This window comes from Talpa occidentalis, unplaced genomic scaffold, assembly GCF_014898055.3.
Source record: "Talpa occidentalis isolate TD23 unplaced genomic scaffold, MPIMG_talOcc4v2.1 talOcc4.2, whole genome shotgun sequence".
NCBI lineage: Eukaryota > Metazoa > Chordata > Mammalia > Eulipotyphla > Talpidae > Talpa > Talpa occidentalis.
This window is the reverse complement of record NW_023602073.1, coordinates 99,814,544-99,838,981: the sequence shown is the minus strand read 5'-3', so window position 1 is coordinate 99,838,981 and position 24,438 is coordinate 99,814,544. Positions and strand designations below refer to the sequence as shown.

The 24,438-nt window shown below is 34.7% G+C and overlaps 1 long non-coding RNA gene across 3 annotated transcripts in view; it reads right to left on the bottom strand.

Moving 5' to 3' along the window:
• Positions 1-966: 966 nt before the first annotated feature.
• Positions 967-24,438, bottom strand: part of LOC119253389 (uncharacterized) — a 264,080-nt gene continuing 240,608 nt past the window's right edge. For 2 of the 3 annotated variants that reach the window (XR_008553290.1, XR_008553292.1), the window contains exons 6-8: positions 23,967-24,065; positions 23,228-23,370; positions 967-1,043 (exon numbers count right to left, since the gene is read on the bottom strand). This is a non-coding gene — a long non-coding RNA (uncharacterized LOC119253389). The remainder of the gene's footprint in view (positions 1,044-23,227; positions 23,371-23,966; positions 24,066-24,438) is intronic. The other variant, XR_008553291.1, reaches the window with a different exon arrangement.

Here is a 24,438-nt window from a genome sequence, read left to right as displayed (position 1 = left end):
AATAGTATAAATATTTAATAATTTATAGAATAGCATGAAGAACAAATTATTTAAACTTTACTTTTCACTGGGGACAAGATGCTGAAATTCTCCCAGTCTATATATTTAACAATTACTTCTTTGTAAGAAGAAATATACATTTAGATTTATGATTTGTGTTTACATTTGGGTGACTGTAGTTTGTTTTTAATAAGAATACAATATAATATTAACTACAGAAATATTATTTTAGTTATAAAGGAAAATCTTCAAGGTGAGTGTGGCCATATTCCTCATTCCATTTGAACTCAAAGATTAATACACTTTAAGAAAACAATATTGGGGCCTCCCTGCTGGTGCAGCGGGTTGAGCACAGCACTGTGAAGGTGTCCACAGCCTCTGCAGCACGGGTTTGATTCCCGGTCGGACAGGGAAACCCGGTCGGACAGGGAGCCACCCATGGGAGAGGTCTGTTTTCAGTCCGTCTGCCTGTTCTGCTCCCGGCTCTGTCTCTGATAAAGCCTCTCACCCTCCCACACCCCAGTTCTTGTATAAATAAATAAATCTTTAAAAAATATATTGGGAGAAGTTATTTTATATTTAATTTTGTTCGAGCGTTCTGCCCACATTGCAATTAATTAATCTGGTAAAATTCTCTTTGTTAAATTATCGTTTTACTGGAAATACTCAAAAGTCCAATATTCATAATCATTTGTGAGTGTTATATTATTTTTAATTCAATTATGACAAGTTGTTTAAAATCTTTATATAAACTGGGCTATAAGAAATATTAATGGTTGCTAGGAAGATTATTAAATTCTTCAATATTTTAATTAACCCCAGATTAACAATTAAAATAATAGCAACAACAATAATAAAAGGTGGCAATCTATTCTACTCTTCCTAGCAGGTTTGGTTTTACTGTTTTCTCCATATTATTCTATACTGTTCTAATACAGAGTACAATATATTTACCTGGCCAAACTGTTCTGTTAACATTGTCTTCTTCTAGAAGTGTTCAGAGCCCCAATATTCATACATGAGTTTGAAGAGTATGTTTGCTACTTTGGAACAAAAAGATGTATTACATTTTTTTGCTAGTTATGATGCTTATTTAATTATGAAAATATTATTTTACAATTATTATATGAGGTGGATTGAAAAGAAAGTAATGTCTCCTTCAAAGATTATTAACTTGTATAGGAATTTTAATGAAACAGTTTTGTAATTAAAACATCACAATAGCAGTAATAATAAAATAATAATAACAGGTACATTAATATGTGCTAAACTAACAAATTGTGTATTATTATTAAGACATGTCATTTTTCTGTACTCTTCCATTACACAATTATTCCCCTCCTATACACAGGGAATTTCACGAAACCATAATTTCATTTCAATATGGTTATCTTTAGTTGGTCTCTTAGACTCAGATGATTTTTTTCCCTCCCTTTCTAGACAAAGAAAATTGGGCTCTATTGTGATATTTATAGCATTTTTGTAAGAATACTTATTTATTTCCTTGTATTTCAAATGTGCCCAGAGGCTCTATGCTCTGTATCTGTAAATTTAAATGTAGGTCTAGTTATTTAGAAATAAATGAGAAAATAAATAAAATATGTAGGATGGTTGCAAGCAGATTTACAGCAGAGCACAACATATTTGACTGTTGACTAGAAAACATGGGAAATTTTGTCATCTTCAATTTTCCTTGTTGCATTCTGACCAAAACTTTCTTGACACAAATAATGATGTGTTGAACGGAGATGTGGTTTACAGAATGGTTGAGATGTATGTATATGTGTGTATGTGTGTGTTTTTCCCTGAAGCAGGATATAAGCACAGATGCCATTCATTTGGAACACTGACTACAAGTTGAACACAAAAGGTCCTGACCTCATTGAAACAGTTATTTATGGTGAGGCAATGTCTGCAAATAGCATCCATTAGGACTAAATGTTTATTGTATGAGATGGGGAAAGTTACCTTCACACTAAAAATGTAATATACAGATTTGGTGCCTGCTCTTGAAATTATTGCCTTTTGTAAAGAAAAGTTTCATTTGCTCTCAGTTCTGGGAATTATACAATGCATTCTCCTATCACCAGAAATCAGCCCTGGTAGAAAAGACACAATTTTCAAAGTAGAAAGAATGCCAATATTTGAATGGATTTATTTCAAATTGTTCTTAACAGTGCATTTCCTTCTCAGATCCATTTATATTTTAAAGCATGTCTTAGCAATGCATATATATTTTTACTTATACAAGTAATACTTATATACAAATGTTAGAAGTTGCAGAATCAAAAATATATTGAGTAATTAATTTTACTAAAGCTGCCAAAATGTTAATGTAAATGTCAAAGCTCAGGCTTAAGTATACATTTCCTTACACAATCCTATCAACTCTCAGAAAGAGCTAGAGGAGTCAAGCTATAAGAAAGGAAATCAGTTATGACAGAGAGAGTCCAGGTCTACTATGTTCCGGGCTTGACTTGGAGGAACTTCTGATCAAACATTTTTAACATATGTATGTTAATAATTAAAAAAAAAAAACTACATTTTGTTGGTATGGAAATTAAATCTCACATAAATCAAATATTTTGCTCAAAGGTATTTCACTCATGACAATCTGTGTTTTGATATTAGTGCTGAGGATGCAAACAGATTTTTAAAATTAAAATTCTGATAAATGTTACAACATGGATGAGCTTTGAAGACATTAAACAAGTGAATTAAGCAGACACAAAAGGATAAATACTGTTTGATTTCACTTGTATGAGGTACCTAGACTAGTCAAATTCATACAGCCAGAAAGTAGAATAGGTTACCAAGATCTGGAGGAAGGAGTGATGGGGAGTTACTGTTTAATGGGTACAGATTTAGTTGAAGATGACAAAAAAGTTTTTGGAGATAGATAGTGTGATAGTTGCATGATAATATAAATGTACTTATAGCCACTAAATTGTACACTTGAAAATGGTTGAAATGCTAATTGCATGGTATGTATAGTTACCAAAATCAAACAAAACTAATCTTAAAAAATAAAATTAAACACACAGATGAGGCAAAATGTAACATTAAGCTGACAAAATTTATGGCACACCTATGATGTCTAAGTTCTTATACTAGGTATGCTGGAATTTTCAAAAACATTTGAAAAATCAGTACACATGGAAAAGACTAAAACTAGACCACTCTCTAGCATAATACTCAACACAACTCAAAATGGATTAAAGATTAAAGACTGGATGTAAGATCCGAAAAAAGAATACATAGAAAAAACATAGGCAATATATTCCTTGACAACAACTTTAGAAATGTGTTTGGGGACTCCACTTCAATGCCAAGGAAAATAAAAGTAGAATAAACAAATGGGGCAATATCAAACTAAGTGCTTTTGCATAGCAAAATAAACCTACATAAAAAATGAAAAGAGGGCCTCCCCGATGGCGCAGCGGTTGAGCGCTGTATTGTGAAGCTGCCCACAGCCTCTGTGGCAGCGGTTCGATCCCCGGCTGCTCCCCGGCCACCGGAGGAGGGTCCCACATGACGCGCAGACCTCTCCTGCCGCCCCTGCTGCTCCCCTCAGCAGTGTACTTCGGTCCTTCTGCCTGCTCTGCTCCCCACTCTGGCTCTGGTGAATTCTCTCACCCTCTCACGCTTCTGACTGTACCCAGTGCATGTATAAACAAACAAACAAACAAATAAATAAAAAAAAAATGCCAAAAAAAAAAAAAAAAGAAAACATACCCTACTAAATGGGTGAAGATATCCATGTATCACATGTTCCACAGGAGGTTAATATCCAAAATATACAAAGAACTCACAAAATTCAACAATTTAAAAACAAGCAACCCAATTTAAAAACAAGCAAAAATAGGTAGAAAATTTGTCTAGACACTTCTCCAAGGTATACAGGTGGGAAATGAGAACATGAAAAATGTCCATTATATCTCATTATTAGAAAAATGCAAATCAAAACGAGATATCCTCACACCCACAGCAATGGCTATTACCCAAAAGACAAGAAACAAGTGTTAGAAAGAATTTGGATAGAAGAGGGGCTCCCTGGTAGCTCAAGGGGTTAAAATTATAAAATGCCCATATCGCATGCTATTGCCAACTTGGACTAAAATATGTAGATATTATATATGCCAAATGAAAGGCAGTACCTTACAAAATGATTTCTCTGTCAGAAGAAATGTAACATTTTGAAAGATTCATGAGAAAAATCCATTCAAATTAAAACTTTTTGGTCCTGCTAGGAATAGTAAACTTTCATCATTAATAAAATCCAAATTATAAGAATCACTGACTCCCCATGATCCCGCGGTTAGATTAAAATGTGTAACTGCCAGAAATAAACAGAGAAAATTCCTTTTCAGGACACTGACATTTATTTCTATTTGAGTCTTGTTAAAGGTCATTCAGTTTCTTTGCTTGCAGTTTGTTTTCATTATCTTGCAAGCAACTTTGGTGAATTAATTCATTTAATACTGTGAAGATGAAAATTGATTTGTATCAGATCATCTCTTTCTATAGATAATTTGCTAATTTTGAGAAACATTTCATTCTTATTTACAACAAGGAAGAGGGGGATGGAAAAGATTGAGGAGAAATGGATGATCAAGGAAATTGAACATTAAATAAGAGCATTATCTTTCTTTTTTTTTTACTGACCACATTTTTATTTTGTTTTATAATAGTACATGCTAGGAAGAAATGATTACTATTAAAACTATCAAAAGCCAAAGGGAAAACAAAATAGAAGTATGAACACTGCTAGAAACAGCATACTCAGACTCAAGTAAAAATATCAGCAGAGATGTAAAGTATGTGTTCAAACTAAGACTGACTATAGCAAACATGGAGAAGGTAAAATTATCTCTGCAATACCTTATAGTTACAAATGCAAACAAAACAGAAGTGTAAAGTTGATAAGAGAATAGAATGAGCGTGATTAGATCAATTCTATTAAAAGCTATGAAAGACAATAAATGATTCAATAGAAGTAATCTACATCCAGGTTTGTTCAGTAATCCACTAGAGGTCTTTGTCAAAATCTTTTGACAAGCTAATTAAAAGTAGACAGTTATGCAGCATTTGGTGTTTACCTTTGTGAAATGAATCAACTCATCTTCAAGTTCCTGTATTCATATTTTCTCCACTGTCCTGTCATAGTGACCTTTATGGTACAATACTATGAATATGCTGCATATTCATCAAGACAGTCTCAGAGTCACAATGAAAATAAACTGTCCCCAGAAAAGATTTTTAAACATTTAACTCAATGAAATGAACATACACTGGCCATTGAAAATGTCCTGGCTATTGAATAGAGTGAAAGAGGCCCATAAATGAAAGTCAAATTCACTGCCCTTCATGAGCTCAAGGTATACGAAATATTTCAAAAAAATGTAGCCTGAAATTTTCTTTGTTATATTGCTTCTTAAATATTTTTATGTGAGTTAATGGGATATATTTTTCTCAGGATAATTATGTTTCTTTTACTATACTGAATTCCTCATAGCAATATATATTAACAACCTACAAATCCCAAAAATGGTTACTAAAATAAGGAAAAGATAGGGAAAGGGTTGATTTCATTTTGTTGCTGGTTTTAATACATATTTTGGAATAATTTTCTAGTGGTTCCATAGGATAAGCTAATGCCTTGAGGCTAATAAAGTTTATATTTTCCCTAGTGCCTTACAAATAAGTAGAAACTAGAGTAAACTATCTTTTACACCAGTAATGTCCTTCAGGGTCATTTTTGCTTTAAAAAACTCTTCCTATCTAAAGATTAAAAATAGGCCAACTTTTCTTCTAGTACTCCATCGCAAATTCTTGCTAACAACTAGGCCAGGGAACTCAGCCACACCAGCTGTTTCTCCACACTGCTGGTTTAAAAAAATATAGATCTACTACAGAGTTTTGAGTGTTTTGAAAAACATTCTTGAATGAATATCGTTTGGATAAAATGGACAATCAGAAGCTGACTAACGTACAGGAAGTATTTCTTTAAGCAGATATAGGCATATGAGAAATAGCACAAATTTTAAAAATCTTTGAATGTTTTACATCTAGGGAAGAATCAATGCAAATGGCATTGCCATTTACAGTAGAGTGATGTTTCTGTTCTTGGCATTGATTCTTTATTATCAATTGGAAAATTAAACCAAGGTAACAATCTTGCAATATCCATGTTCTTTTTTTCTGTTATTTTTACTATAACAGAGTGTGCAATAGCACTTATGTGCCTGACCCAGTATTAAGCACTTCATAAATATCATTTCACTGGATCCCTTAAATAGCCAAATGAAGCAGATAAAACAGATATTTATATTTTGCAGTTTAGGGAACAGAGTTATTAAGGTGGGGTGACGTATAAAAACATAACTTAATCATTGGTGAAACAGATTTCAAACCAAGTAGTCCATCAACAAATTTTCAGCTCTTAACCAGCTACATGTAAGCTTCTAAATATAACCATTGATATTGAGGTGACTTTTTTGACTTCTTTTTACGTTAATCAAAGTAATACTTGTATACTCCATTATGATCTTCTGTTTGTTTTCATTGAGGTACAAATTGAAAGGCTGATCCTACTTCAGTTTCTACTGACTCAAAGCAACCACACTTATTTTTTCCTTTTTAGGTATTAACTTATGTAATTCTACAAGTAAAATGAGGAGGCCTGCTCATATTGTTCTTCCTGATTCAAAATTGCATGCTATTTTTTACCTATTATAAAAAGATGAGAGTCAATCGTGCACATATACATACCCCACCAATGGTATTTCATTTTGTTAAATCAGTGTTTATAATATCATACTAAGAAAATCTTGGGCTTGGTTAAGTGACTAAAGAGATTACATTTTTATTCCTCTACAACTTTTAATTTTCCTGAGGTTACTAATTGCCTGATTTCATTCACTTAAATTTCTGGGTAACTACCAAGAATTTATTCCCCAAGTATTTTGATAAACTATACATTTCCTTGCATTATATTAAAACACACTGTTATTCTGTCAGATACTTTTACTTCCCATCTCTGCAGATGCTCCTTTCTTCGAGTTCCTGTACAGATTTGAACAGACTGGTCATCAGTCCCAGGAATTTCTTTCCAACTGATTCTGAGCAGCTGTCTCCTTTTGTCTGGATTTAGTCACTATACTTAACAAAGATTTTCACCAAATCCTCCAGTGTTCAATGCCACCCAAAAAGAAACACACCTTCAAAAATATGTGGTATCACCAAATCACTAGTCTGTCTAGAAATAATAATGTAACAAGTGATGATAGCCTTGGTCTTTCTCACACGCCTACTTCATTCTCAAAAGCATAGACTTCAGACTGTTCTCTTTTGCTAAATGAATATGTACATTTGTGCCACTTTCAACAAAGTATCCATGCTCACCTTGTCTCCACTTCTGCATTTTGAAGGGAAACAACAAAAAATCATAGAAGAGTTTTTGTGATCCAGACCTGGGAATCAAATACATTTTTCTGCTCATACTCTGCTTACTACAGATTTCATAGAGGGAGACCTAGGAAAATTTTCTAAAAATGTGCCCAGAAAAAAAGGGAAGAAGATTTTGGTGACCCACATAGCAGTCTCAATCTCAGCTCTTTAGACGCTAAAATCTATGATTTAAAAGAAATATCCATTCAAGTTGGCTCCTTATAGAATAATTCTAACATATTTATGTCAACATTTTCAGCTTGTTAATGTTCTTGCATATTCATTCATTCTCATTTTGCTCCTCACAACAATCCTCCAAGGGGAAAGACAGGTGTTATTATTATTCTCCACTTAAAGTGGAGAGAATTGAAATACGGGTTAAGAGTCCCTGGGTCAAATGGAGCAGAACTACTTAATAGAGAAATTAAGTGGATGTGGTTAAAAGGGATAAAGCAAAGCTATACTTGATTCCCAAACCTCAAGAGAGGGCTCAGGCAAGACCTAGTTTTAAAGACTTCATTCTTAAGGACATTTCTTTATGTATATTCTCATGTCTTTTTAGAATTTAAACTAGAATTTTCTTAATGAAAATGGCATTAGCTTGATGTTTAACACATAAAATTACTGTATGTCTTGAAAATACGTAAATTTATACAATGTGACAGTTTTTTTGCCATTATTTTTGCCAAAGGTTAATTCATCTTAGGTTGGTTAATACAGTGAGGCAATTATACTTTAATGAGCAGGTTTATATGTATAAAGTATTCTGCTAGCATTCTGCATATATTATCTCATTTAAAGGAGGCTTCAGAATAGCAATATTGTCTAAACTAATGTTTCTCTGTAAATTAATGTTTTATGTGAAGCAAAAAAGTCATGAATGAAATTCTGTAAGTTTAAATTTTCCTGAAATAATGGTGATAGAGAGCTATGGGACTTGTTTTTTTTTTTTTAAAGATTTATTTATTCATTCATACAAGCACTGGGTACAGTCAGAAGTGCGGGAGGGTGAGGGAATTCACCAGAGCCAGAGCGAGGAGCAGAGCTGGCAGATGGACCGGTACACTGCTGAGGGGAGCAGTGGGCGGCAGGAGAGGTCTGCGCGCCATGTGGGACCCTCCTCCGGTGGCTGGGGAGCAGCCGGGGATCGAACCGGCGCTGCAGAGGCTGCGGGCAGCTTCGCAACCCAGCTGAGAGCTGTGGGACTTGTACTAGACATTGTGAATGTAATAGTTCATAATAATTATATAAATGATAGGAAAATACCTATATAAATCTATAAAGATACTGTTGCCTATATTGACCTTAGCAAAACTAAGTGCTGAATATTAAAACACTAAAGCAGTTTTGTTGTATTGATTGCTTAAGAAGTCAAATGACAAAATCCAATTTGAATTTAACTCCATTATTAAAAATAAGTTGTAGGGCAATAGAGAAGTTATAAAATTCTTGAGTAACTAATTTTATTAAGTATGGTCAGTCCCTTCATGTCCAGCTGGATGACTCCTATGCCAAGCAACTCATATATCCCAAGTACACAAGCTGAGACCCTGGCAGAGGGATGAGTAATTCTTAAAGAATGGGTGGACAGCTTGTGGATGCAGAATCTCAAATAGCAGATCTAGAAGTACTCTCCAATTGCTTGCCCTTTACCACATATGTTTTGAACAAACCATTAGAGTTGTAAGAAAAAAACAACTAATCTGTGTTACTGTCACGATTGGTGGTCTGGTGATACTCAAGTCACTGTCCATGAGCCTCAGTTTCTGCATGTTTTAAACTGAGAGAATAATACTATGCAAATTACAAATAGAGATAATATTAAAAAAATCAAAACCATGTTTGCCTTATAATAAACTCTCACTAAATATTTATTGTCATTGTAATCATTGAGTTCATATCATTAGGGTGATGATCTTTGATCAATAATAATAATGATGACAGTAGTAGTGATGATATTCCATTTCCATAGTATAACTCACTTAATGTAACAGAATTATTACAGTAGTTATATACACTTTGGCCATAAGTTTTAAATTAACTTACATTTACTGAAACCTTTATATTTAGGAAAACATTTTCAAACATATATCATTTGATCTACAAGTTATTAATTCCCATTTTAGAAGTAAAGGGAGTCAACCACTGATGTTTCAAAGTCAACATTTTGGCTGTTTTAATGCTATTTTTTATTTGACCTCAACAATTTTATAAAAACATTTTTTTAGTGTCTAGAACAAATATGCCATGAATATAAAACTAATCCACTAAATTTAGTTATGTAATTTTACTAAAAAACGCAAGTCACTAGTCTCTATTCAAAACTGGACATCACAGGCATGTGAAATGAACAGATCATTGTAAATGACTGCCCCGGAATAAATATATGCTGAAGTAAATTTACTTTCACTTTGGGTGCATTGAATAAAAGGCCTAACAAGATCTCTGAATTCTGGAGCCATGTAGAAGTGGGAGTAAGTTTGAAGATTGCCCTTGCACTAAGAGAACAAAATGTATAATACAAGAGAAAATCAAAATAGAGAACAAACTTTAAAAATAGAGCACAGTAAGTACTCCTCTGTAGGTACACAGCAATGCTTAGAGCTCATGACCACCTGGCTGACATAGGGCAGTAGTAGAAACAAACACGATAACTGATGAGCAATAACAGAGAAATTACACTTTTTGCTTGCTCAGTTAATTGGTTAGTTAATTACATGCAAACAATGGACGAGAAAGTCAGCAATTTAAAGTCATCTAATCTGGACAGCAGCAACATTATTGGGGTTACATGAACCTGTTTGATATACACACAACTGGATAGGGCTGACTTACCTAAATACTTTAAATGATGTGAAGTTATGGAACTAGAAAAAACATCTGTTATACAGGCATCACTAGAGTTACCATGCCCTTATACCACCTGTGTGTTTACTTGTGTAAGGCCATGAGTAGAGGAGCAGTGTCATGGAGCATAAAACACTAGCCATTTTTAATAATTGGGGTAAAGTGAGAGAGAAGTGTTCATATTTAGAAGTTAACTGACAATAAGTACATTAAACTTTATGCCAAAGTCAATGATATGGAGTTGAAGGAAGGATTTATTCTGAGAAGGGGGAGGGAAAAAATATCATGTCAGCAGCAAACAGAGTTCAATACTCATGTGTAAAGAGTTCATCAGGGCATAGAAAAGTGTTTCAATTCTAAGCTCCCTTCCTTGGGGAGTAGGCAGGGAATACAGAAACTGTTATTATGCTATTGATAGTCAAAATAAAGGCAAACCTTGAGTTTTTAAATTTTTTATGGATCAACTAAAAGTAAGAATCTAAGACAGAGTATGGGAATATCACAAAATGACCAATACATAATATGTTGGTCAGATAAATAGATAAGTGGATCTAGTTTAGGAAGAACTATAGTTTTTCCACATTAGCCTGAAACCACAGCTCTTTTCTGCACTAGGAATAATGTGATTTATTTGTTAAATTATAAGCCAGGGTTTCCCTGGTGGTGCAAGGGGTTAAGACACAGCCTATGAAGCTATCCACAGCCACTGCAGCATGATTTTGATCCCCGGCTGGCCAGGGAACTACCCACATATTGCAGCAGACCTCTCCTAACTCGCCCAATGCTCCCCTCAGCAGTGCATTTCAGTCAATCTGCCTGAAAGCAGATGTTTCTGTTCCCCACTCTGTCTCTGGTGAATCCTCTCACCCTACCCACACCTCTGACCTGTACCCCAGTTCCTGTATACATAAATAAATAAATCTTTAAAAATAAATAAATACATAAATACATAAATAAATAAATAATAAGCAAAACAGAAGAGTAATCCTTAGGATTTTAATTTATATAAGCATATTTCACAAAATCTATTTAAATTGATTTATGTCAATTTAATAATACTATGAGACAAGTATTATTAGTATACACTTCTAAACAAACTACCATGAGATACCATCTTACACCAGTGAGAATGGCACATATTAAAAAACTAGCAACAACAAATGTTGGTGAGGATGTGAAGAAAAGGAACTCTCCTGCACTGTTGGTGGGTGTGCAAACTAGTCCAACCACTATGGAGAGCTGTATGGAGATTTCTGGACCTACTAAACATAGAGCTTCTATATGATCCAGCAATTCCACTCCTAGGTATTTACCCAAAGGACACAGAAACATCAATTCCAAAGAACACCTGCACCCCTATGTTTATAGCAGCACTGTTTACAATAGCTAGCTTTGGAAACAACCCAAATGCCCAAAAATAGATGACTGAATCAAGAAGATGTGGTACATATACACCATGGAATATTACTCAGCATTCAAAAAAGATAAACACATGCAATTTGCAGCAACATGGATGGCGCTGGAAGGGATCATGCTCAGAGATATAAGCCAAAAAGAAAAAGAAAAATACCGGATGGTCTCACTCATAGCAGGAATCTAGAAAACTTAAATAAGGGACCAGGAAAATGAATAACTATAAGAAAGTGAAAATCAGAATCAACGAAAAACTATGAAACAGAGACACTCTATGGGGGGTAGGGGTGGGGAGGGGAGGGATTGGGGTCAAAATAAGGGGGTTGCAATTGTATGGGGAATATAAAAATAAAATTTATTTAAAAAAAGAATTTGTTTATTCTATTTATTTTTTATTTATTTATTTATATTTATAAACAATATTTATAAAAATTATTTATTTATATTTATAAACAATAAACAAATAAAGTGTAGATGGGGGAAGTGACAGTCATAAATGAGGGCACCAGAGCCAGGATTTTTACCCCAAATGTTTTCAACTTCACTTCCCATACTATTTCTTTTCCTGCTTTTCTCCCTTCCTTTTTCTTCTTTGATTTATTTTTATTAGATTTTATCCTTAATAAAACTTGTGTATGCTAACAAGAATATTTTTACAAAAAGAATAAAATTTAACTATGTATAATTAATCACACTTCAGTAATTTTAATTAATATTTTGATGCACTTTAAACATCTTACCCTTGAGTGTTGATATTTGTGAAGGTGTATATGTAGGCTCAAGAATAAAAAAATCAAACAATCATACAAATTTGGAGAGCTACATTTTAAAGAGTATGTTTCAAGTAGTTTTCCACATAACATATATTTTAGATTTCACAATATTTTTATAAAATTATCTTTTTCTGGTAAAATTTCAAATAACACAGAGAGATGTGCATAATACAAATCTGAATTCCCCCAATTTTCTATCAGAAATAAAGTTAATTTTTTAATAAACATCTTCTTACTCACTTTATATATAAATATGAATATATTTCTATAATTTGAATTTTAAATCATATATATGTATAGCATATATACATATATATTTATAACAGTTTGTATGAATGGAATCATGTTTACTATTTCCTGATTCCTGAGTTTCAAACAATTTTAACATCTTCCTATATAATCAGCTAACGTGAATAAATATTAAAATAAAAGGGGAAAATGTGAACTCTTTCAGTAATGAATGCAGTGGTGTGCAGTTAAGTATTCATTTTAAAATCAGGTTACACTTCTCTGAAGAAGAAATGCAAATGGCCAACAGGCATATGAAAAAATGTTCAACATCACTTGTAATCAGGAAAATGCAAATCAAAACTACCATGAGATACCATCTTACACCAGTGAGAATGGCACATATTAAAAAAACTAGCAACAACAAATGTTGGCGAGGGTGTGGAGAAAAAGGAACTCTCTTGCACTGTTGGTGGGAGTGCAAACTGGTCCAACCACTATGGAGAGCTGTGTGGAGATTTCTGGACCTACTAAACATAGAGCTTCCATATGATCCAGCAATTCCACTCCTAGGTATTTACCCAAAGGACACAGAAACATCAATTCCAAAGAACACCTGCACCCCTATGTTTATAGCAGCACTGTTTACAATAGCTAGCTTTGGAAACAACCCAAATGCCCAAAAATAGATGACTGGATCAAGAAGATGTGGTACATATACACCATGGAATATTACTCAGCATTCAAAAAAGATAAACACATGCAATTTGCAGCAACATGGATGGTGCTGGAAGGGATCATGCTCAGCGAAATAAGCCAAAAAGAAAAAGAAAAATACCGGATGGTCTCACTCATAGCAGGAATCTAGAAAACTTAAATAAGGGACCAGGAAAATGAATAACTATAAGAAAGTGAAAATCAGAATCAACGAAAAACTATGAAACAGAGACACTTTTGGGGGGGTGGGGGGTGGGAGGGTAGGGATTGGGATCAGAATGGGGGGGTTGCAATTGTATGGGGAATATAAAAATAAAATTTATTATTAAAAAAAATTAAAAAATAAAATCAGGTTACATGAAAATAAATCTGGTCTTGGAACTGTAAACTAGGGGTAGTTATAGTATTTCTCTCAAAGGATTTATCATAAGGACCCAATGTAATTGTACGCAAACAATAAAAACAGTACCTTGCAGAGTGATAAATTAGGTGTTCAATAAATGTCAACTATTATCATTACTAATGTTATTTTTCACATCTATCATGATAATATAATGTCATATTTTTAAATAATGCTAATTGAGGGGCCTCCCTGGTGGCCTAGGGGTTAAGTCTCAGAACAGGGAGCTAAACCCCATGGTGCAGCAGAACTCTCCTGTTTTGTCCCCTGCTCTCCTTACCGGTGTATTTCAGCATATCTGCCTGTTCTGAGCCCCACTTTGTCTCTGGTGAATCCTCCTACCCCCTGCACCTCTGGCTTATACCCCAGTTCTTCTACACAAAAATAAATAAATAAAATCTTAAAAAATAAAGCTAATTGATATTATTTAGTGATTGCTTTTTTTGTTTTTAATACTCATGTATAATACCACTGAGGACTTTTTTTATGCTTGTTAGTTAAATATAAACACTCTGAAAAATAAGTCATTTATAAATGACAGTGATCTGAAAGGTCCAGGAAGTTACATTGTAATACAAAAGAAAAAAAAAAAAAACAGGTTTGGGGTCATCAATCAAGGCTCCTGTTTTTCAAGATACTCCTGAGAGAGAAATTTAAGTCTATGGTAATTAGCTTCAACTTCTCTAGATTGGATTTCTGCAAGGTTGTAAGAAACCCTTAGTGTGACTTTCTAACATCTCAACCACCAACCAGAAAATGCTAAAACTGTGTTAATTAGCTCTTATAATAACCCTTTGTTATTCCTTTATGAACCCACATCACTTATTTTCTTACTCTAATATCCAAGTTCTAGATATAATTTCTTACTGTGCCACTAGAACCAGTTTACTTCCTTTTCCACAATTTATTTAATTTTTTTAAAGATTTATTTATTTATACAAGAACAGGGGTGCAGGCCAGATGTGCCAGAGGGTGAGAGGATTCACCAGAGACAGAGTGGGGAACAGAACAGGCAGACTGACTGAAATACCCTGCTGAAGAGAGCAGCGGGCAAGACAGTAGAGGTCCTCTGCTCCATGTGGTTTGCTCCAGGGCCGGCGGAGACGAACCGGCACTGCAGAGGCTGCAGACAGCTTCACAACTCTGCACTCAACCGCCTGCACCACCAGGGAGGCCCCCCTTCACAATTTATAATATAATAACCAGACATCACATATGCACAAGTATATAACCATGATGAAATGTGATCAGGCTGTAGATAAGATATATTCCTATTCTACAAAATGGGAAAGGAGCTGAGAAATTCAGAACTGGATGGAGCCTATTACAAAATATTTTTGTGTCCTTTATGCTTTTTGTACTTGCCCAAATTTTCACTTGGATAAATTACTAAATTAGAACTGTTTCGTGTAGAGTTTATATGTAGACATCATTGCTAAGCTGTATAAAGAAAAGATGAAACAAACTAGTATTCCCATGAGAGGGAATTCATGGGTAAGAGAGTGGATGTATCTTTGCTAGAATGGGCCACTGTGGTAGGCTTGCCTCCTGCCCCCAACATTTCAAGGTTATACTGATCCACCTTGGGGAGGTTTCTATAATCCAAAGCCACCTCTGCATAGCACTCACTGGCAATGCCTTGTTCCAGGCCCTTGTCCATTCTACCCCTAAAATCTCAAAATTCTCCAGAAGTCCTCCTGACCCACTTCTAGATTCTAACCTATCTTTTTTTCTTTTATTACTCCCAGAATGATCTAACAAAAACATAGGCAGTAATGATTTTACAGTAAGAACATATTTTTTTTCAAATCCTCTCTGAAATGTCTGAGAAGCAAAACATTTGGTTTTTTGTCTCTAAAAAACATTCGGATTTTTGTCTCTAAAAAGCACCTTAAAGAAAAATAATTTACCCTGCAGTACCTGGTATTTATCCTACCTAAAAGACAACTGAAGGGCATGCATTTATCATAAAGTAACAACCAAAACTGTACCTTAAATCTTGCTATGCTGCTTAGTGCAGTTTGCAATTATGAAAATTGCACCCTGTTGTGTTTTATTGATTAATATTTTTGGCTTAAGCCCATATGCAGGCATTTAATAATTTGCATACCAAAGAAATTTTTCTATGATAAGAAATGTAATACAATGTCCTAAGTTTGCCAGTTCAAATATATAGTTAGCCCTTTGGGGTAATACAATCTGAATCTACATTTCACAATGTTTAGTGAGAACTATTAATATATGCATCAAGTACAAACCTATGATAAGTAGGATTTTTTTTTATTCTGTTGCTGAGAATTGGCATCTTGAACTTTTCTCTAGAGGATCAGTTCTTGTAGTCAGAGGCCAGAGGCCAGAGGCTTCCCACTGAAAGAAAGCACCCTCTTTTTTTTCTTCTTTGTTTTACACATTTAGAGAGAGAGTGTGTAAATTTCAGAAAGAAAGAAAGAAACAGAGGGTTAGTAAGTCTACTGCAATGGACCTTAATTCTGAGAGTTCAAAGGAGTCTCCATCAAAATATATCACCTTGGTAACCTGAGAGCCACCACCAGGGCAGACCAAGGATGCAAGGAAGTGCCCTCCTGACTCATCATTTTAGAACAGGATCTGTGTGTTCAGAATCCACCTAGACTGTGTGGAACTGGGAAAGGGCTGTCCCCACCGCCTGAGGCAAGCTGAAGGCCCCCACAAGCCAAGCCCTGCCTGGCAGAGAGTTGGAGCCCAGAGGGGGATCCAGTGATTTGGAGCCCAGGGGGAGATCCAGCCACTGCCAGGGCAGTCTGTGGGACCGCATGACCCACCTCTGGAATTAACAAATACAGAAGGAGATTTTCTGGGACAGAGACCATTAACATAGCCATAGTACTACTGCCCTACTGGACTTCTGGCATAACAACATTGGACTCGATTGTACCATCAGTTTCTGACAGCCCAGAAAGAGCACACCAAAGAGATGCCGGCCAGTACCAGCGACACAGTGTCCCAACGCATAGGACAAATTAGAATACAAGTAACAGGGAGAAGAAAAATTACAAGCAGCCAAGCATGTCCCCAGGGAAAAGATACATCACAAAAAGACAATCAAACACCAGACTGCAACAACAGTGACTTAGAGGAAATTATGAGTCTTCACAACAGAGAATTTAAAGTTGCCATGATTAAAAAACTGAAAGATCGAAAATGATATGGGAAAAATAATCAACAATATGGGAATAATAACCAGCAACCAGAAGAATGAAATTGAGTCCCTAAAGAAGGAAGTAAAAGAAATTCAGGAGATCGAAGGATTGATCAAAGGAGCTAAAGAACTCTGGGAAAAACAATGAAAGCAGAATAGATAAAATGGGAGAACGAATAAGTACTTTCAAAGACACAGAAATAAAAAGAAACAAAATAGAAAAGGAAAGAGAAGTATAAAGGAAAAAGAATGAAGAAAGACTTGGGGAACTATCTGACTCCATGAAGAAAGGAAATATAAGGTTATAGGAATCCAGAAGGAGAGGAGAAAGACATAGAAACAGAGAAAATATTCAAGGAAATAATTGAAGAGACCTTCCCAGATATGAAGAAGGAGATGAAAATAGACATACAAGAAGCAAGAAGAACACCAAACTTCCATGATGAAAGGAAAAATACAGCAAGACACATAATAGTAAAGCTCCCAAGAATCCAAGACAAGGAAAAAATAATGAAGTTGACAAAAGGGAAGAAACAGATAATATACAAAGGAAAACCAGTCAGGCTGACATCAGACTTCTCCGAAAAAACACTATAGGCAAGGAGAGAGTGGAGGGACATAGTCAACAAACTCCAAGACAACAAATGCCAACCGAGAATACTCTATCCCACAAAGCTTTCTTTCTTCTATAAAAAATGAATAAGAACCTTCACAGACAAACAGAAACTCTGGAATTTCATTACGACTAACCCCCCACTCCAAAAAATACTACAAGGAGTCCTAAAGCCAGAACCAACAGAGGAATGAATAAGAATGAAACAAGACTAAAAAAAAAAAATTAAAATAAATAAATAAAACCAGAGAAAAAACAAACAAAATGACAGATATAGATGCTAACACATTAATATTAACTCTAAATGTAAACAGACTAAACTCTTCAATAAAAAGACACAGAGTCACAGGCTGGATTAAGAAACAAAACCCAACCTTTTGCTATCTCCAGGAAACACATTTCACTAAAAAAGATAAAAATAGACTGAAAGTAAAAGCATGGAAAACAACCCTCCAAGCAAATAGACCAAAAAAGAAGGCAGGAACAGCTATACTTATACCAGATAAAACAGATTTCAAACTCAAAAAGGTAAAAAGAGACCCATATGGTCACTACATTATGATCAAAGGGACAATACTTCAAGAAGAAATAACACTCATTAACATGTACTCACCAAATGAAGGAGCACCAATATATATCAGACAGCTATTATCATCTCTAAAAACAGACATTAGAGAAAACATATATGTAGTAGGAGACTTCAACACACCACTATCAACAATGGATAGATCAACAAGACAAAAAATAAGTAAGGACGTGAAAGTTTTAAATAAGGACCTAGAGCTCATGGGCTTAACAGACATCTATAGACCACTACACCCCCAAAAATCTGAGTACACATTTTTCTCAAGTGTACATGGATCATTCTCCAGGATTGATTACACCCTGAGACACAAGACAAACATCAACAGATACACCAAGATTGAAATCATACCAACCATCTTCTCTGACCACGAAGGCATCAAACTAGAAATAAATCATAAAAAGAATGCAAGGAACCCTCCTACATCATGGAGATTGAAACCCACACTACTGGAAGACCACTGGACTAATGAGGAGATCAAAGAAGAAATTAAAAAATACCTTGAGTTGAATGACAAGGAGAACACCAATTTCCTAAATGTATGGGAGGCAGCAAATGTAGTAATAAGAGGAAAATAAATAGTAATACAGGATCATGTCAAGAAACAAGAAAGAACTCAAAGAAGCAACCTAATCTCACATCTCAAAGAACTAGAAAAAGAACAACAACAACAAAAAAACTAAAACCAGTAGAAGAAAGGAAATAATAAAATACAATGTAGAAATAAATGAAATAGAAACTAAAAAAAAAAAAAATCCAAAAGATCAATGAAACCAAAGTAGGTTCTTCGAAAAAATAAATAAAATAGACAAACCCCTAGGCAGGCTCACAAAGGAAAAATAGAAGAAAGCACAAATAAATAGGATCACAAATGAAAGAGGAGAAATCACAACAGACACAGCAGACATCAAAAGAATAATTAGAAACTACTATGAACAGTTATATGCAAATAAGCTCAACAATCTAGAAGAGATGGACAAATTCCTACAACTCTACAATCATTCAAAGCTAGATAAGGAAGAAATAGAAACCTAAACAGACCAATGACAAGCATTGAAATTGAAATGGTTATCAAAACCCTCTCCAAAAACAAAAGTCCAGGACCAGATAGATTTACAAATGAATTCTACCAAACATTGAGAAATGAAAGATTCATAAACTCTTTCAAAAATTGAGAAGGAAGGGATAATACCAAACATGTTCTACGAAGCCAACATTACACTAATACCAAAACTGAATAAGGGCAACACAAGAAAAGAAAACTACAGTCCAACATCTATAATGAACATGGATACAAAAATACCCAATAAAATCTTAGCTATCAGAATCCACCAATGTATCCATAATATAATTCACCACAACCAAGTAGGATTTATTCCAGGGACACAAGGATGGTTCAACATCTGAAAATCAATAAATGTAATCCAACACATCAACAAAAAGAAATATAAAAACCATATGATAATATCCATAGATGCTGAAAAAGCATTCAACAAAGTACAACACACATTTATGATAAAGGCCCTTGAAATTCTTATGATACAAGGAACATACCTCAACATCATAAAGGCCATCTATGACAAGCCCACAGCCAATATCATTCTCAATGGTGAAAAGCTGAAAGCATTCCCATTAAGATCTGGAACAAGACAAGGATGTCCTCTCTCACCACTGCTTTTCAACATAATGCTGGAAGTCATAGCCAGAGCAATAAAACAAGAGAAAGACATACAAGGCATCCAAATAGGCAAGGAAGAAGTCAAACTATCACTATTTGCAGATGATATGATAATATACATAGAGAACCCCAAAAACTCCACAGAAAAACTAAGCAAACTTATCAATCAGTTTAGTAAAGTAGCAGGATACAAAATCAACACAAAAAAAAATCAGTAGCTTTCCTATACACAAACAATAAATCTGAAGAAGAAGAAATGAAAAAAAATCCCTGTTATTATTCAAACAAAAAAATAATCAAATACTTGGGAATAAACCTAACAAAAGAGGTAAAGGACCTATACAAAGAAAACTATAAAACACTGTTAAAAGAAATAGAAGAAGACACAAAGAAATTGAATGAAATCCCTGCTCATGGGTTGGAAGAATTAACATTATCAAAAGCAATTTACAGATTCAATGCTATGCCAATAAAAATTTAAATGACATTTTTCAAAGATATAGAAAATATTGATGAAATTCATATGGAGCCACCAAAGACCCTGAATAGCCAAAGCTCTCCTGGAAAAAAAAAAAAAAAAGGAATGGACTTATCACACTCCCAGACTTCAAACTATACTACAAACCCATAATAATCAAAACTGCATGGTAGTAGAACAAGAACAGACACACAGCTCAATGGAACCAAATAGAAAGCCCAGAAATAAACCCACAGATTTATGGTCAACTAATCTTTGACAAAGGAGCAAAGAATATGCAATGTTGCAAAGAAAGTTTGTTCAATAAATGGTGCTGGGAAAACTAGGCTGCTACATGCAAAAGAATAGAGCTTGACTACTACCTCACAACATGCACAAGAACCAACTCAAAATGGATTAAAGAACTAGACATAAGACCTGAAACCATAAAATATATAGAAGGAAATATAGGCAAATCACTACATGACATACACCTCAGTAACATATTGAAAGACATATCACCCAAAGCAGTGATAGTGAAGGCAAAGGTAAACAGCTAGGACTACATCAAATTAAAGGGCTTCTGTACAGCAAAAGAGACAGCAACAAAAACAAAGAGACACCCCACCGGTTGGGAGAAAATTTTTGCACACAACACTAATGATAAAGGACTGATCACAAAAATCTACAAAGAGCTGATGAGACTCAAAAGAAACAAAGTAAATAATACAGTCAAAAAATGGGCAGAAGAGCTGAAAAGAAACTTCTTCAAAGAGGAAATGCAAATGGCCAACAGGCATGTGAAAAAATGTTCAACATCACTTGTAATCAGGGAAATGCAAATCAAAACTACAATGAGATACCATCTTACACCAGTGATAATAGCATATATATTAAAAAAAACAAAAACAAAAAAACTAGCAACAACAAATGTTGGTGAGGATGCAGAGAAAAAGCAACTCAACTGCACTGCTGGTGGGAGTGCAAACAGGTCCAACCATTCTGGAAAGTTGTGTGGAGATTCCTCAACCTGATAAAGATGGAGCTTCCATATGCTTCAGCAATTCCACTCCTAGGTATTTACCCATTTCAAAAGGGCACCTGCACCCCTACGTTTATAGCAGCATTATTTACAATAGCTAAGCTATGGAAAGAACCCAAATGCCCAAAAGTAGACGACTGGATCAAGAAGATGTGGTACATATACACAATGGAATACTATTCGACAATCAAAAAAAGATGAACTCATGCAATTTGCACAACGTGGATGGAGTTGGAAGGGATCATGCTCAGCAAAATAAGCCAGAAAGAAAAAGAAAAACAGCAGATGGTCTCACTCATAGCAGGAATTTAGAAAACCTAAATAAGGGACCAGGAAAAAGACTAATTATAATAAAGGAAAAATCAAAATCAACAAGCAACTATGGGCCAAAGATACACTACGGGGTGGGGGGAGTGGAATCAAAACAAGGTGGGGGTGGGAATTTTGTGGGGACTGTGACCAGGATGAAGATGCATACATTGTGCAAAAATAAAAAAATGATGTAAAATATATATAAAATTTAAATAATAATAATAATAAGTAAATATATATATATATCACCTCTCTCACCAGGAATATTATATTCTGTAGTTAGGTTTTCTGCCAATCAATCAAGCTATTTAGATGCAGATTCTGCATCTCTCAAAATCTATGATATATATATAGGCATTTGGTTTAAGGAAAGAAATTGGAGTGTAATATAATATTATATACTATCACTATTAGGACACTATTCATGGTTTTCAATTTACAAATACATACAAATAAATATACACACGTGTTCTCCAACTCTAACAACTAAATTCAACCCTGCAACAGCTTCTGTCTCTGAGATAGAGCCTGGATCTAAGCAGGGTAGTCAAAGGAGGCTGTTTGAGCCCACCGCTCAGTGCTGATTCAGTACCTGCACTCTATCAGCTTTTGTGTAGCGGTTTCACTAATGTTTTGTAACTATTTTGTATTGCTCTTTAACCATAATTTACCTAGCTCCTATATGATGAGAGAGTCATATTTCTCCACATCTTTAAGTTCCTTAATTACATTTCTTTGAGGGAGCTTGTCTTTCAAACCTAATAATGTACAGTTATTTCTGTTTCTCCAAGTAGTGCCACATAGTTAAAGTATATACAACACTGATATAATCACAACTTAAAATTGAGACAGGGTGGCTTAAGAGGAGAGTTGTAATCTGAAACGTGCTATTATTTCCTTAGGTGGGAGATGCCAGCTAGACATAAATAGGCTATATGTGCTCACTATTCACTCCAGGAGCTGGCACCACAGTGTGACCAATTATTTTTTAGTTCATTCTTCAGCTATTTTGAATCACTAGTATATATTTGTTGTAATGATAGAGCCAATATTGATTGTACATATGACAGGATAGTGTGACTTTCCAGTCATAAATTCACACCAATGATAAACATAGACAGAATTTGCCTATCATTTTGTGATTCCATTTTTTTTTTTTTTTTAGTTTCTAAGGTGTCAATTCTTTGGCCAGACACAAAGATGATGGTTTCCTGAGTGATTTTTAATGCTACTATACTGATAGGATAGCCACATAGTGAACTGTCACCATCAGGCCCGCTCTGTTATTCTCATTATTAGCCTTACACTTATTTTTATATTGAGGACTTTCCTACAAAATACCTTGGAGCACATCAAAACTTCAAATTCAGTTGGGCAAACTTTTAAAACTTGTGTTCCATCCTTATTACATTTTCCCCCTCAAAATTACACATAAAAACAGCAAACTAAATGTAATGAAAATTGATAACAAATAATTCAAAAAGAATGGTTTAACACTCTCAAGCTAGAATATGAAATTAGAAGAAGCATAACATACCATGAAGGATAAAAAACAATATATGGAATAGTTGGGTTGAAGCAGGGATCCTGGATGTGAATCCTGCATGACTTTAACTGAGTTTTACTCTTTGTGCCTTTGAGTCCTGATGGTAACAATGATGTTTAACTCCTTGTGCTGTGCTAGGGAGTAAAGGATATAATATGTGTTAAGAATAAGAGATAGCATTCAGATATATGCTACTAAAATAACTACCAATTTTTTTTTTTTTTTTTTTTTGTGGGACCCTCACCGGCGGCGAGGCTGCTGCGGGAGCCCAGCGCTCAACCGCTGCGCCACCAGGGGAGGCCCTGTTTTGGGGTTTTTAAATAATTCACCCTCCCCTTATTAAATTGAAGGAAGCAATCCATTTTCCATTACTTTCTCCCCCACAAAAATATTAGTAGACTCTAATATAATGTGCACTTTCCCAGAAAATGTACTGTGAGATTTCTCTGCACTGATATCCACATTATTTCTCTGACTGTATTCCCTGTTGCTCTCCTTGCCACTCATTCTGCTCCAGTCACACAGGTTTCTATGTTGATTTAAAGTGTCCCTGACATACTTCTTCCTTGGGGATTTCCGCATTGACTCTTTTTTTTTATTTTCTTAAAATGTTCTTCATTCAGCTATCAGTTAATTCTCTCACTTTTTAAAAGCATTCGCTCATGTACCACTTTTCAACTTCCAACCATGTATCTTACATTTACAATCATCCTTTACTTCTATCACTAACCTTAATCTTTCTTATTTCTTCTTTTCTTGTTTCTGCATTTGCAATTATCTTCTAACATCCTGTATAATTTGCTATTTAAAGAGAGCCTTTGTTTCTTTGCTAAAACATAAAGTCAAGAAGGATATATTTATGTCTATTTTCATTGATGTTTCTAAGCAACTATAATACATAATCAGTGTTCAATAAATGTTTAATGAATGATAAATGGAGCCCCCTCAAATTTTCTGTGGAAGAAGGCAACACACACACACATATACATAGATATAGATAATTTTACATAAACACACGCACATGCAAAGTTATTCCTGGCCATAAGTGTGCTGCTTCTGTGCTGCTATTGAATATAAGCATATTCTAACAGTGTTCCCAGCAGGATAAAACACTTCCTGGTATGGTTCTGAATATACTGTTGGTCATGACCTAGTCATATTTGGGATCTCAGACAGGAATGACCTTTGCTCTAGAAGTCTTG